The sequence below is a fragment of the Peromyscus maniculatus genome, chromosome 16, assembly GCF_049852395.1.
Source record: "Peromyscus maniculatus bairdii isolate BWxNUB_F1_BW_parent chromosome 16, HU_Pman_BW_mat_3.1, whole genome shotgun sequence".
Classification (NCBI taxonomy): Eukaryota; Metazoa; Chordata; class Mammalia; order Rodentia; family Cricetidae; genus Peromyscus; species Peromyscus maniculatus.
The window spans coordinates 23,017,832-23,034,127 of NC_134867.1; the positions used below are offsets into that span (position 1 = coordinate 23,017,832).

General features: G+C 45.8%; 2 pseudogenes; both read right to left on the minus strand.

Annotated features, from left to right (window-relative positions):
• Positions 1-365: 365 nt before the first annotated feature.
• On the minus strand, positions 366-12,566 carry LOC102916343 (large ribosomal subunit protein eL32 pseudogene; annotated as a pseudogene).
• Positions 12,299-13,191, minus strand: LOC102916017 (large ribosomal subunit protein uL6 pseudogene; annotated as a pseudogene).
• Positions 13,192-16,296: the final 3,105 nt, after the last annotated feature.

Sequence of the window (16,296 nt, forward strand, 5' to 3'; positions counted from 1 at the left end):
ACTTTGAAGAAAAGTCGAATGAAATTGAAAACCCTAGCTCCTTTTATTTCAGTGGTATGGAGATCGCTGCCACACATGCGCTGACTGTGGAGCTCCCTGGGGCCTGTAAGCAGGTGTCCACACAGCCTTTCAGTGAGCAACCAACTTACACATTTCCAAGCCCCTCCATCGTCCCAGGTGTCCCCAGACTCCTCAGCTGGGAAGGCCTAGAAAACAAGAATGTGTTTACAAATTCGCCCTCATGGCCACATGAAATAAGTCTGTATTTTCCCAGCAGAGATGAAAACAAACAAACCAACCAAAAAACCCAAAACAACAACAACAACAAAAACCCTATACTTTCCTGGCAGAATTTCAGTCCATCGCTGCCTCCAGGATAACGCTAAGGGAAGCACATCAGAACTCAAGGGCTTAATGTTCATTTAAACCATCATTAGAGTTGAGCTACTTTAATTCCGTTGTTAGGAAGGCAGTTGCAATGTCTGAGATGCAAAGAGCGAGCCTCGGAGAGAAGAGGACCGTGGTCCCAAGAGGTAGATAGTAGAAAATGGATCCAAGTTCCTGCAGCTAACAAAGAAAGGCCAGTGCGTGACAGGAAGTTTGAAAATCTCCCTTTACTGTCTATTTGTCCTTCTTCAACTGCCCCTTTCTGTTCAGGTCACGTGGCCTCGCCTCCCAGCAGTGCGCTAAAGAGGAGCCGAGAGTGACGCCAGAAGAGGGGTGGTCCTGCCTGGAGAGCGCGCACAAAGATGTTCCTGAGAAGAAAGCAGAGGCCGATGTGGAGTCGGATCCATCAGCCCCTCTGACCACCGCTCGAATCCCTGCCATGCTGTGACTGGTGTGGTCCACCACCACGGAGCGTCTCCGCACTGCCTGGCTTTAACAGGATGCACTGTGGCTTTATCTGGCAGGGCGGTAGATTGCCTCACTATCCAAAACCACAAGGGTCGTGTGGCTCAGTGGTTTGTAGATGAGGTCTATTTACCTGCTGGTGGGATTTTAGTGCTTTTGTGTTTCTTCTGCTCTTTGCCAAACAACATGGTCCAGCTTCTGTGGTGATATTGTGTTCCCCAAAATATTGTGCACCCTAATAAACTTATCTGGGGTCAGAGGACAGAACAGCCACTAGATACAGAGGCCAGAAAATGGTGGCACTCACGCCTTTAATCCTAGCATTCCAGAGGCAGAGCCACACTGGAAACAGCCAGACATGGTGACTCATGCCTTTTGTTTTTTTCTTTCGGTTTTTGTGGTTTTATTTAAACACAAATAAAACACACATGCAAGCCATCTACTCGTTTTCTTCACTGCATAGCCTGGCGTTGGGATTGTTGATTCTAATGGCCAGCTGTGCTGCTCTTTCCACGATGGCTTTTCGGTTCTTGGAGGAAAGGTTGTGAGCGATCTCAGCACAGAAAGATTTGTTGCATATCAGCAGCACTTCCAGCTCCTTGACATTGTGGACCAGAAACTTCCAGAAGACGCGAGGCAGCAGATCTGGCCCTTGAATCTTCCCTGCACCCTGTTGTCGATACCTCTGGGTTTCCGCCAGTTTCGCTTAATTTTGACATATCGGTCTGACTGAACTTCTTGGTCCTCTTTTGGACGATCTTGGGCTTCACCAGAGGCCGGAGGGCAGCCACGCTGCCACTAAACAGATGGCAGCCACCTAGCAGGTAGCACCGAGGAAGCGTGACTCATGCCTTTAATCCCAGGGAGTGATGGCAGAAAGCAGAAAGGTATATAAGGCGTGAGGGCCAGGGACTAGAAGCTTTTGGCCTGGTTAAGCTTTTAGGCTTTTGAACAACAGTTCAGCTGAGTTCCATTTGGATGAGAACTCAGGCTTCCAGTCTGAGGAAACAGGATCAGCTGAGGAATTGGTGAGGTGAGGTAGCTGTGGCTTGTTCTGCTTCTCTGATATTCCAGCATTCACCCAATACCTGGCTTCAGGTTTGATTTTTATTAATAAGACCTGTTAAGATTCACGCTACAAGCTTCTGAGGTTGTGGTGTCCTAAAACCTAAAAATGAAGTGTAAGATATCCTGAAAGTCTGTGGAAACCCTCCGTCCCTGCGATTTTCTTTCTAATGCACATTGTTATCTCTGCCCATTTGTCTTGGCACCTGAGCACATCTTTCTCTGCTTTTCCCTTCACATCCTTTTAAAGCCAGCTCATGAGTTAAGAGCACTGGCTGCTTTTCCAGAGGACCTGGGTTCCATTCCCAGCATCCACATGGTAACTCACAACTGTCTGTAACTTGAGTTTCAGGGGATCTGACACTCTCTTCTCCTTGGCCATAGGGCACACAAGTGGTACACAGGCATACATACAGACATAACACTCATGAAAACAAAAGAAAGAAAAAAATTGGTTTGTTTCTTTTTAATTTCCTTCCTCAGTTTTTGGCTTTTTCCCACCCAGCCCCCACTTTTTCCTTTTTTTTTTGGAGTTGAGGATCAAACCCAGGGCCTTGCAATTGCTAGGCAAGCGCTCTACCACTGAGCTAAATCCCCAACCCCGACTTTTTCCTATTCATTGATTCAAAGTTGGATTGAATGCCAACTACTTTATATCGTCTCTAAAAGTTATGAAGGCCCCCCCCCCCACCCCGCACTCTTTCCCAAATCTGAATCTAGTAGCCTTTTCACATGGGTACTTGCATGAAATGGACCCTATTCTCTGTGTGTTAGTGCCCGCCCCCCCAGACTGAGAAGGGTTTTTCAAAGGTCATCCATCATGCCTATGTCACATCAGCTAAGACAGAACTCTATCTCCTTCCAACGTGTGAGGAAGCAAGCCGAAGAGCAGGCCCTCCCTTGTGTAAAGAGAAATGAGACAGTAACTTCAATCCAAATGAGACATTTAACCAGGTTTCCTGGTTTTAAATTCGTTCAAATAGGAAATGTATGTGGCTCTGTGTGTGCGCGCACGCACATGCACACAGACACACGCATGCATGCTTATGTGTGTGCAGGTGCACACTAGCTTGGAACTTGCCAAGGAGGCTAGGCTGGCTGGCAGTAAGCGCTGGCAATGCACCTGTCTACACATCCCCAGTTCCGGGGCTACAGATCACAGGCATGCACCACTGCACCAGGCTTTTCTTTTCTTTTTTAATGTTGATTTGGGGGATTGAACTCAGGGCCTGGTGTTTGCAAGGCAATCACTGTAGCAACTAAGATCTCTCCCCAGTCCACACATGGCTCTTAAAGGATAGAATAGAGCTGAAGGCAAGACCAGTTGGCCAAAACTATGAATTTCCCTCTGATCTACAAAGCATTAAAATCCTAAAATGATTCAGGCCTGTGGCTGGGTTGCTCTGAATTTATTTCTTGTCTACAATAGTCAGAATATAGGGCACCTAAAGCCTTAGGCTCAGATAACTCCTAACCATGAAGAAAACTTGCAAAGCCAACATCAGGCCACCTGCCTGCCAGTACTAAATATGAAATTTCTTAGGAAATATAGGCTAGAAATAGTTTTTTCCCTGGAATGCAGTATCCACACTTTCTAATAACCTCTCAATTGCCTGTGGTTACTGGAAGTCTCCTGTTTCAGACCAATAATCATAGTATTGGTAGGAAACTCAGAAGACACAAAGACAGACAGGATTCATTATTAATGAAAGTGCTTCTGCCATCCAAGGAACCTGAGCTCTTAGCGCTCGGCCCACTTCATCTGCCAATCAGTACATCCACGTCCCCTGCTGTTTATGGCTGCCTTTGCTGGGCTCACCAGAGAGGAGAAAGCTAATTAGCAAGCACACCGAGGTCTTAATTAGGCTGCCCTTTCCTACGGTACCGTTTTCACGGTCCCACTTCAATGCACATTGAGACGTTTTCTGCTTTTACTCCCATTTACAGAAATGGATTCAGATGATTTGTTTTTAAAACATGGTCTAGTTAAAGTTCATTTATCCGATGCGATGATGTGTTTTCACAGATTTTTAAGCATTTTTAATATGAGTAGACTTCACTAATAATGGTATCGTCCCCACACTCACCCCATTCTCTCTCTTCCGCTTGTCCTTTTTTCAGCTGAAACCCTATATTAGTTTCCCAGGGCTGTATCAGGGTATGGGGGGTGTAAAGACCAGAAATTCTTTTTCTCGGGGCTGGGGCTGGAAGTCTGATGTCACCAGGTCAAGATTGGTCAGGTTGGTCCCCTGAGTGAAGGGATCTCTCCTTGACTTACAAACGGTCGTCTTCTTGTTGTGTCTTCGTGGGGTGTTCCTGATGGACAAGTCAGGGTTCAAATCTCTTCTTAAATGGACACTATTCCTGCTAGGACAATACCCTACTACATGGTCTCATTTTTTAATGTAATTTTTTTAATTGATTCTTTGGGAATTTCACATCAGGCACCCCAATCCTGCTCAGTTCCCATGTGCCTTTTGCCCCTGTATCGTCTCCCTACAAAAGAAAATTTTAAAAATGTTAACTAAAAACAAAACCAAACCAACAAAAAACCACTTCACTCCTCTGTCCTGCCCACCTCTCCAACACCTCTTCATTATCTCAGTGGCACTGGGAGCTGTGGTGTGTCGTGGAGTAGACCCTTTTGTTCACACAGCTTTACTTGCAAATGTTCATGGTAATGAGTTGCTGGTCTGGTTCAAGGCCTCTGACCCCTGAAACACTGTCAATACTAGACCCTCACTGAAACTCCTCTTGACTATCCTGCTGTTGCCCGGAGTCATGGAGATCCTGTGGCTGTGGCTCCGAAAGACGAGACCTCTGTCAGGTCATCGATGGGGTAGATGTTGGGGTGGGCCTACTCAAAGCCCTGGATGTGGGTCTCAGTGGTAGTTGATTTGGTCAGTCTGGGCTGCCCTGACGGCAACCCCTCAGGTGAGGGGTGAAGTCAGCTCTCCGGGGGCCAGTGAACAGGGTGCCAGCTCAGCGAAGCTCTCAGACTTCAACATGCATGGTTTGCACAGCCCCCTGTGATAATGTGGGCCACAGAGATCAACACCGACCCCAGCTACAGCAGGACCACTGACCCAGACATGGCCCTCGGCAGCAACTTGGGCCCAGACATCACCGTGGCACTCAGGCCACCCAGATCAGTATGGCCCTGGTGGCTGCATGGCCCTCAGACACCAACATGGTCTCAGGTGGCTGCATAGTTTCATTTTTAACATAGATAATTTTGCAAACACCCTCTCTCCAAAGACAGTCAGCTTTGGAGGTACGGAGGATTATGACTGCAACTTGTTAATTTGGGAGAAGAGGCGGGATTCAGGTTTTAACCACAAAGACAGAGATGATTTCCAAGGAGTCAGTAGAATGGCCATGGTCAAGACATCACAGCTGAAGAGCTGACGGATTTGGACCTCTGCTTTACCACTGGCTGTCTATGTGACCTCAGGCAAACATCTTCAGTTCTCTGCTCTTTAGTTCCCCTATATGTAAGAGATTCGCAATGACACTTGTCACAGGGGAATCTGTGACGATCATTGAATACATGCTTTTCACACAGAAAAGCTGTGATGTCGTGCTTTCCCCTTAAAATGATTAAATAATACTTACGAGTTTTCCTCATGGAAGATGGTATGTCAATATACTGCAAAAATGGGGAAAACATTTTGGAGTTCACAGTGAGGTGACCTGAAGTGACTATTTTTGAATTTTCTGTTAGTCAGAAGTTTCTTTTATGCTTAGAACTTAAAAGGACTTTTGCTTTGGGGCATGAAATGGCCTGTGATCCACATGTGGCAGATTCTAGTCCATTCTGTATCCTGACACTTTTATATCTCATCCTCATGTTTTCGCTTCCATCTGAATGAAAGACAACTTTCAACTGTGTGTCTAGTTCCTCCTGAACAAACTGGGGATACACACCTCCAAAAATTCAGATGCCTGACTCCAAATGTACAACCAAACCTTCACTTTAGGCCACTGTCCTTCTTTACTACACACTAGTATATATGTGTTCCAGAGAGAATGTTATAGTCACGTGAACAGTTCCGTTAGATAGTCACGGCCTCTGGCTATTATAGAATGTTCACAGGTCATGTGCCTTCACTAGTTCCCTTCTTATGGTAGTGTTTGGAGCATTTGTGGAACCTTTCAGGAGTACAGCACTGGAGTCGTGAGCACTGGGGATTTATAGCCTGGTTGCAGTTCCAGGCCAAGCTCTCTGACTTCCGGTCTGAAGAAATGTGAAGAAACTATGCTCTAAGTTTGCAGTGCCATGTACGGTCCCAGCCACTGTACCTTCCCTGCCTTAATGGACTGTACCCGAGACCACGCATCAAAATGTGTTCTCATCCATTGAGTTATTTCCGTCAGGCATTCTGCCACAGCAATGAAACATGTCATATGCCAGGCTATTTTCTGTATTCTCCTCTGCTGTCTGCTCACAGAATCTTTCTCCTTATCCCTGGTCCATATCTCTATTATCATCAGGAGGTATTCCAGTTCCTACCTCTGCACATAAGTCCTGTAAAGTGTTGAGCCTCTTCCTCTGCTCACTGCATCCCCCTTATTTTATGTCTGCCCCTGTCAACACTCCTGTTCTTCACTGGGAACACAGTGGTTCTCGCAACAGCAAGCTGCTTACTCACCTACCCCACACCATGATGAATCTATCTTGTGATCTTTGACACGGGAAATACTATCTCTTTTCTCATGGCCTCTGCCTTTGATTCAGACTTAAGTGACACTTAAGGTTTGACTCAAATATCATGGCCCTCTTCTTCCAAACAGTGGTAACGCTTGAATGCATACACCTCCAAAATTCAAATGGAAGCTTAATCTCCAGTGTAGCGGTGTCAAAAGGCTGGGCGTCAGGGGAAGTGGCTAAGCATGGAGGGCTCTGACCTTATGAGCGGAATTAATGGATGTATAAGAGAGTTCTCAGAATGCTTCCAGGTCAATATCTGCTGCTCCTCTGCCATGTGAGATAACAGGAAGATGATGCAACCTTAAGAACAGACAGCCTCTACCAGAAAGCAAATCTCCCAGTGCCTTGATCTTAGCCTTTCTAGCACCAGAACTGTGGGGGAATAAATTTCAGGGTCTGTGATCCTTCATTATAGCAGCAAGAACAGACTGTGCAGCACGCCTGCCTCACCTAGGCTGGGTCGGGCTCCCCTTCCTGCTTCCATCTCAGTCTTTACACGTCTGTCTTAGTCACTGTTCTGTTGCTGTGAGAAGACACAATGACCAAGGGAACTCTTATAAAATAAAGCATTTCTTTGGGGACTTGCTTACAGTTTCAGAGAGTCCATGGGGAGCATGATGGTACACATGGGACTGAAGCAGTAGCTGAGAGCTCTACATCCTGATCCACAGGCAGAGAAAGAGACTCTGGGCATGGCATGGGCTTTTGGAATCTCAAAGCCCACCTCCAGTTGACATACTTCAACAAGGCCATACTTCTTAATCCTTCTAATTCTTTCAAATAGTGCCACTCCCTGATAATTAAGCATTCAAATATATGAGCCAATGGGGGCCATTCTTATTCAGCCCACCACATTCCATCCCTGGCCCCCATAGACTTGTAGCCATGCCATAATGCAAAACTTCATTCAGTCTAACTTCCAAGTCCCCAGAGTCTCTAACAGTCTCGACACTGTTTAAGTCCAAAGTTCAAAGTCTCCTCTGAGACTCATGGCAATGGCTTAACTGTAAGCCCCTGTAGAATCAAAATCAAAAAGCAGATCATATACTTCCTGTGCCACTGGAACATCTCGCCCCTGCGAAAGCCCCCATTTCTCTCTCTCTCCAAACCCCATCCTCCCAGAGAATCTCCAACAGAGACCAGAGATCGCCAAGAAGCCCAGTTCTGCATTCATGGTCACTGCAGCTCCTCCCCTGCAGCTGCCAGCTGCCCAGTCCCCACCAAAAGTGTTATAATTGGGCACAAACCCAGCTTGTGGCGGACACGTCATCATTCCATGCCTATAGGTATTTGAGCGTCTTCCTTTAGATTGGCCATGTGATTTTTCTCCTGCCCCCTTCTCCTGCCTCAATCTCTGGGGGCTGAAATGTCACCCAGGAGCTGCTTTGCCCAGAATAAACCTAGTCTTTGACTTTTTAATTTGGCTTGATCTGGCCTGCTGCATCGATGGAGAAACCTATTATCGAGGTACAGAAAACCTATTACTTCCAGCATACAACGGCATAGAATATACATTACCATTCAGGCGGGGAGGAAGGCAGAAGCATGATGAGGAAATGCTGGAACAAAGCAAGACGTAAACCAGCAGGGAAAACTCCAAACCCTGTTTCTTTATGTTTGATGACCTCTAACTCCTTTCAGTTTTGTTGACTGCAACACACTTCTCTCTCTTGGGCTGGTTCCACACCTTGTTAGCAGCTCTCCTTGGCAGGTATCTCTTGACTCCCCAACATCTTGGGGTCTCCAAAATAATATCCAAGCCTCACTTGCATAGCTTCACACAATGGCCTCTCTTGGCCTCCGTGCAGGAAAACCCGACACAGGCCTGACTTCAGTGGCTTTCCTTAGCCACAGAGGGAGATTCTACAACCCCTTTCTTGAAATCTTGACTCTAAAGCCAGAACCACATGGCCAAAGCTGCCAAGTTCTGCTGCTTGATGAGCTGGAACTTGGTCCTGTCCTTACAATTGCATCAGCTTTTTGTTTTTCATGATTTCCTTCACCACTTAGGCTTTTCTTTAGTTCCTTTTCCCAAGTTGGAAGCTCACCTGGATGGGGTCTTGCCCTTAGGTCACCACTTCCTTTATTCCATTTAGCATCAGGCTTTTTTTTTTAAACTTTTTATCTTCTTGAGCATAAGCTACATTAGACTTCCTGCGTCTCCTTTTTCTCCTCACACTGTACATTTTTTCATTTTTCCTCGCTCAGCTTGTTCCTTTTCATTATAGATCTGCATAAGGGTAACTGTTAAAAACCACTTGACAGAGTCAATACTGGGCTGTCTTGAAATCTCTCCTGCCAATTCCATTAATCCAAAACTCTTCAATCTAGCCCCAGCTAGATTTTTTATTTTTTATTTTTGGACAAGGGCAGAAAACAGCCACATTCTTCTCCAAAACATCACAAGAACAATCTCTAGGCGACTTACTAGTATTCTTCCGCTCTGAAACCTCTTGAACCGGGCCATTGTGATCTACATCACCTTCAGCCCCACTGTCTTACCTGCTTCTACTAGGAGAGCCCAGTAAGCCCCACTTAAGTGCTCAACCACATTTCTAGTTCAAAGTCCCAAAGTCCTCCTCCACATTCCTACAGCAAACAGCATGATAGGCCTGTCACAGCAATACCCTACTCCGTGGAGCCAACTTCTACATTAGTAAAGGTTACTGTTACTGTGATGAAACACCATGACCAAAAGAAACTTAAGGAGGAAAGGGTTTATTTGGCTTACACTTCCACGTCACAGTTCATCATCAAATTCAGGACAGTAACTCAAACTGGAAAGGAACCTGGAGGCAGGAGCTGATACAGAAACCACGAATACGTGCTGCTTACTGCCTTGCTCCTCATGGCTTGCTCAGCCTGCTTCCATATAGAACCCAGGAACACCAGACCAGGGTGGTACCACCCACAAGATAATGCCCCCCGCCACAACAACTACAAATAAAGAAAATGCTCTACATACTTGACTACAGCCCAGTCTTCTAGAGTTTTTTCAATTGAGGTTGCCTCCTCTCTGTTGACTCTAGCTTGTATCAAGTTGACATAAAACTATCCAGCACAATATCGAAAGCTTTTTTATGTAAATATGTCATTACCTGTTGAGGTATTCATTCTTCCAGAGACCAAGTTCCTTATAGCCAGATACTCTGCTTGTTAACTGCTGATCTGTCTGGTACAGTAGGTGCTAATACATTGGATGTCCCTGATAAATGTCCTGTTTTTTTTTTCTTCCATTTAGGTGCTAAAGGATGGGGTCAATGGCTTAATTAATTTTTCATCCTGTGTATATCAGAGTTTTATAGCTACAAGAAACAAAACTCATCTTTGTGGATTTAAATACAATTTTGCTGAAAGTAGTAGGGTAGCTCACTGAGTCAGTGGGAGGGTCAGAAAATTAGACTAGAGAATGGATATGACAAAGGGACACTAAATGCAGTGGGCACTGTTTCCAAGGAAGTGAGAGGCCTGTTTCTGTCATAATGTTTCCGCTGGGTGGACTGCCCATCCTCTGTGGATGAGTCAGACAACAGTGTGTACATCTGACTGTGTGCGCATGTTGAGCCCTAAAGAGCCAATCTAAGTTCTAGTGGCTCTTGAGTTAGTGAATAGGTGATGTTTACAACCTGGTCAGGGAGGCTGGGAAGCGTCTTCAAACAATGGCACTGCATCAGATCATGGGACTTAGAAAAATCATTGTAGTTCTCTTGAGCCTACCACACCCCAATAACATAGAAGTAAAGGCAGATTAAAACTAACGTGTGAACTGTACAGTGGTGGCACATGCCTTTAATCCCAGCACTCGGGAGGTGAGACAGGAGACTCTTTGAGTTCAAGACCAGCCTGGTCTACAGATTGAGTTCCAAGGCTACACAGTGAAACCCTGTCTAGAAGCCACCCCACTCCTAGAAAGAAAGAAACAAACAAAAGCCTAGAGTGTGAAGCTGGGGCTGCAGCTCAGTAGTAGAGCACTTGCCTAGTATGGACAAGGCCCTAGGTTCGATTCTCAGAATTGCAAAACAGAAGGAAAACCTTGAAGTTTGCCAAGGGCAATCTTGACCTGGCTCTTGGAAACCGAAGTTTTAAGGTGGAACAGATAAGGAGGGGAGGTGTAGTTGAAAAGATCACAAGCTATGATGTTACATATTATGTAGGAATATCAGATTTGTCCCTACGGGTATACAATTCTCTGTAGAAAGTAATGTTCGGCAGGCAGAAACCCATTATTTCCCCACTGCCTAGTATACAGTGTGTGGTATATAGTAATGCTGTTTGTTGATGTTCAGAAGACCACAGAGCTAGAGAATAACAGCTCCATTTGGTGGTCAGTCCCACCCACACCCTGATTTGTCTGGGTACTAAAGTGCCTATTGCTTATGGAGATTCTGTTTTTTGTTTTGTTTTAGCGACGGATTAACAGCATCTCTCTGAGGACCTTGTGTCTGTGGGGTGTGACTTCCTGCCTAACACCTCCTAAAGAGTCACATTATTAAATGATGGTTCTCCAGAACAGGCCTGACATTGGCTCAGGGAACTTGAAGCTCTGTTGCAGCCTTCCTATGTGGGCTAGGCTCCCCTGAACTCCCCATTTTCAGATGAAGCAATGTCTCCAGAATTATCAAATGGCACACTTCTTCTGCAGGTGTCCAAATGAGGCTGATTTTGGAAGAAACACTTTCAGGATGAGAGTTGAATGCCAGGAAATCTGCTGTGCATTTGCAGCCTTCTGGGTTCCTCTATCGGGGACGTCATGCCCCCTAGTGGTGAATGGGCTGGCCCAGCTTGTGTTTCCAAGGCTGCCCATCCAGCGGCTTCTGGGAACAATCAGTGTTCAAAGCAAGCAAGGGCAGGGAACAAAACCCCCTGCAGGACTGTGGTTCAGAGTATAGTTCTGAAATGTGAGGGAAAGTTCCCTATAAAGCGACCTTGTGTGCATTTGAAGGAAAATGCAACAGTCTTTTGCAGGGCCGTTTTCCAGGGGTACTATATTCTCCACGTGTAGCTGGTGTCCAGGGGGCCTCATACTCCATGAATGAGGCTGCATGGCCCTCCAGGCACAGCTGCTCTGCAGCCTCAATGCACCATTTCTTAGATGTGGGGCCCAAGTCTGGCAGAAAATGGCTTCTCTGCTTTGGATCACATGAGTAGCTGACTAGGGCTGCATGCAGTGGGCAAGAGAAGCACCCTCAGCCTGGCCTGGTCACCAGGAGGTACCCTGGTCACCAGGAGGCTGCTCCCCGCTTCTTTTTTCTGACAGTGAGAGATGACTGAATGAGAGAGAGGTTAGGAATCATTATGGCTTTGGCCATTCTGTCATGCTCTGCCGTGGAGGGTGACTTCTTTGGAAGGTGTCCTGGTGTACTTCACATCTACATCAGGAGCTTGACTTTGGAATCAAAAATTCTAGCTCTACCATAATCCATTTCTTGGCCTGTGACCTTGAAACATTAACAACCTCTTGGGTTTTGTGCTCATCTATGAAGCATGGTTGGCAATACTTTTCTAACATAATTCTGTGTAAACTAAATATCTACCTATGTATTGTCTATATATTATCTATATATACCCATATATTGTCTATATAATGTACATTTTGTGTATATATATATATATATATATATATATATATATATATAGTCTAATATGATGGTGAATTTACTATTGGTCACAATGGTCCTCTCTTCCTCACTGTCCATATCTTTACCCTCCCACATTCTCCTCAGGCCTCACCTTGCCAAGGAGCATGAGCATTCTCACACGTGATAGTTGGTTTTAGTGTCAGCTTGTTACAAATTAGAATCACCTGAGTAGGGCGCTTCAACCAAGGCATTTTTTTAAATAGAAGTTTATTGTCCCCAAAGACATCACCAATCGTACTTATAATCTCGGACTTTGCTTCTGGAGCTGGGTAACTCAAGTCTTACTCACCAGCCTGCATCGCTGGTCCATTTTCACACACATTTCCATCTGGAATCTGGAAACTTTCTGCTCTCCTTTTTGAGTGTTGTGGCCCATTGAACCAAAGCCACTGGATTTGAAACAAGTTCAGCATTGTTTCCTTCGAGGATTAACTCATCCTTCTGGGCTTGAGAGACAGAACAAGCAATACCTGTCCTCATCCGAAGCCTGTGGGTCAAAGAAAATTTGGATTTCAACCAAGGACCCATTCTCCTTAATGATGACATGATTCAGGAATTCACAGACCTCATCATGTAACAGAAGCCCAGGGAAACACCATTGCTCATGCTCCGAATATGACTACAGATAGGTCGGACAGTAGCCAGTTCCTTTCTGTTTCCTCAACATTTGTCAACCTGGAGCCTCTTCATTTTCTTTCCAAGGAGACTCAGCTTTGCATAGATGTGGCTGAAGTCTCTGCAGACGGGCCCTCTGGGGGGCCCTTCACAGTGACTATGCGCCCCTCCAGAGTGATGTTGACATCTTCCAGAAGGCTGACAGTCTGATTGCTGAGAATGTTTTTCATTTTTGAAGCAGTTGCAGCAAAGAGTGAGGAATTCTCTTAATTTCGTTAATTGATGCGGGATAACCTACCCCAAATGTGAGCAGTACTTTCTGGGGGCAGTCCAGGTAAAAAAGAGACATGGCAAAGGAGGATTACTCGCCTTTTGCATGTTCGGCCACTGAGTTAATTTTTCTTCTTGCTGATTCCTTGACTGATTCCAGACGACCAGTGTTTCCACTGTTAGAACCAAGGCCCAGCAGCTCTCTAGGAACAGTGCACCCCACCCCCAACACCCCCCACAACACTGTGTTCAGTACCAGATTTGGATTTGGACTGAACAAGTGTGGAATGGGTTTTCAGCCTCTTCCGTGTTCCAGTGTGAGACTGTCACTGTGGGATTACTCTGATGGCTGAGGCTCCCAGCCCCAAGGACAAGGCAGCTCCTGGGGGTTCTCAGCCTCTCAAGTGTGATTCAGCTGTTGGTACTATTTGACGTAAGCTGGTTTAATAAACTGTTTTAAGATATATTCATTCTATTGGTTCTGCACTCCAGAGGACTCTGAGTACCACAGGTGTCACAGAACAAGACTCTTTCAATCCCATCTTCATCTATCTCCCTTGCCTTAAAGAAGGGCCAACACCCAGACACAGCTCACCTGCTTCCTAAGTTTCTCGAGTTTAAGGTTTCTATTAGGCAGGGGCATGCTTTATTTATTTAATTGTTTTTTTAGTTTTTCAAGACAGCGTTTCTCTGTGTAACTGCTGGCTGTCCTAGAACTTGCTCTGTAGACCAGGTTAGCCTTGAACTCAGAGAGATCTGCCTGCCTCTGCCTTGGGAGTGCTGGGATTAAAGTCATGGGCTTTGTTTTTGTTTGTTTGCTTGTTTGTTTGTTTTTTGAGACAGGGTTTCTCTGTGTAGCTTTGTGTCTTTCCTGGATCTCACTCCGTAGATGGCGTGGGGGATCTGATACTTGGGATTCCTTCTGCACTTTGGTGGGACATGGTCTCATATTCTGTAGTGAATGACACTTAAACCACAGAGATTCTTATCTGAGCCGAAGAATCACTGCCTTAAAAAAACTGCTGGTAGGTACATAAATATAGGAAGGAGGGAGGGGCTCCTGGAGCCAGGCAGCCGTGGTGACACCCTCTTCCCGAATCATGTGTTAAACTCCTGTAGTCCAGCCTAGACTTTCTTCACCTGCTGAGACCACCCAGAAGGCCCCCAGGAGCCCAGAGCTGAGCATTCTCTTCACTTTCCCCACTGTATCAAAGTTTCCATTTAACTTTTGGTTCTGGAATTCTAAGACAACTTGTAGGCTTTATTTTTATTTTTTTATTTTTTTATTTTTTATTTATAGGGTAGGCAGACTTTTCTGGAAGCCGACATTTGTATTAGGACAATGAAACATCCTACTCACCTCTCAGGTCTGGTGATAAAAAGAGGGTAAACACGCACACCTCAGACTTGCCCTTTGTGATGGGATGCATCCTGTTTGCCCAGGTGCTATCCCCAAGCCACCTACAGCTTCCTGTAAGTCTCCTGTCTTATGAAGGGAGACAACCTATCACATACAGTAAACACAGGAGAGAAATACTGGGAAAAGAGAAGGAAAGTGGGAACTCCTGATAACGGCAATAACTCCTTCCAAGGCCTTAAATATTTCATTTGAGAAATGTTTGTTGAATACCTACTATGGGCCAGGCACTCTTCTAACTAATGGGGTGCATCCATGAGAAAAGAGACATCCCCATGACTTCACAGAGTCTCATTACAGTGAGGGATGACGTGTGTTAAGCTATATTTGGGCTGGAGGCAAAGAAGAAATAATTAATCTTTTTTAAAAATTTGATATTCTGCTAATCATTTAAAAATACTTTGCTTTACAAATAAGCCGGGTGGAAGTGGCGCATGCCTTTAATTTAATCCCAGCACCCGGGAGGCAGAGCCAGATGGATCTCTGTGAGTTCAAGGCCAGCCTGGTCTACAGAGATCCAGGACAGGCACCAAAGCTACACAGAGAAACCCTGCCTTGAAGAAAAAAAAATACTTTGTTTTTACAAATATTTATCCTGGTCACTGTATTTGGTTGTTATCTCAAATTTTGTGTCTTGGCCCCAGATACATGATGGCAGATGTTTGGTGGATGCTGAAATCACTGCCTAGATTCCGCTCTGCTGGATGCTCATATTTTCTGCAGCTCCAAGTGTGGGCAGCTAACAGCACACAGTTGAGTTCTCCACCCTTTGGGGCCTCAGCTGCAGAGCCCTAGCCCAGGCTCATGTCCCTTCCTTGGGGTAAGCCAAGAGCCAATTACTAATCAAAGTGGAGAGTGAGATCCTAGAATAATCAAAGTCTGGTGATAAGGCTGCCAACAGCAAGGTGAGAACAGATACCTCACCTAGCAGTCATTCAGAATGGCTGGTGCTGAAACAGACTCAGAGCACAGTGGAAATGACCAGAGTCCCTAGAGGCAAGAGGTGACGATATATTACCCGATCTATACCAGGGATCCTCCAAAAGGTGGCCTTGCACCAACAGCACAGGCGTCACCTTAGAAACCATGAGGAAGAACTGCCAGTTCTGAGTCCTGCTCAGACTTACTGAATAGAATCTGGGAGTAGGGACCAGCTCCCTGCATTTTAACAAGGCCCCAGAAGATTCTGATGCATGGGTCAGTGTGGCTAAAGAAAGCGCCATGAAGAGGTTTATAGAAATTGTCCCAATAGAGTCACAATTCTGTGGTTAGCTCCTGGACCTGACAAAGTGCTCAGACTCTAGAGATAGGCCTTAGTAGTGACTATTCTTCCACACCTTCGCAAGTCTGCAGGAGAGTGATTACACAAGTCCTTCCGTTCCGCAAGGGCACCGTTGGGGAACCGTCGCTGCTCCTGGCTCACGGCTTCAGAGGCTTTGCTTCAACCACGGCAAAAAGACTTGGCAGAGAGGATCAGTTCAGGGGCAGGAGCTGTGGTGGAGGTTCTTCTCATCTGGGGACCAGGAAAGCAGAGACTGTGCTCTGGGCTAAGTATGGCCTTCAAAGGCCAACCCCTAGGGACCTACTCCTACCAACTAGGCTCCACCTCCTACAGGTTCCACAGCCTCCCCAAATAGTGCCACCAGCTGGGGAAAACGTATTCAACATCTGAACCTATGGGGCTCGTGTTCAGCCATAACACCCTGGGAAAAGGAATTGGAACTGTG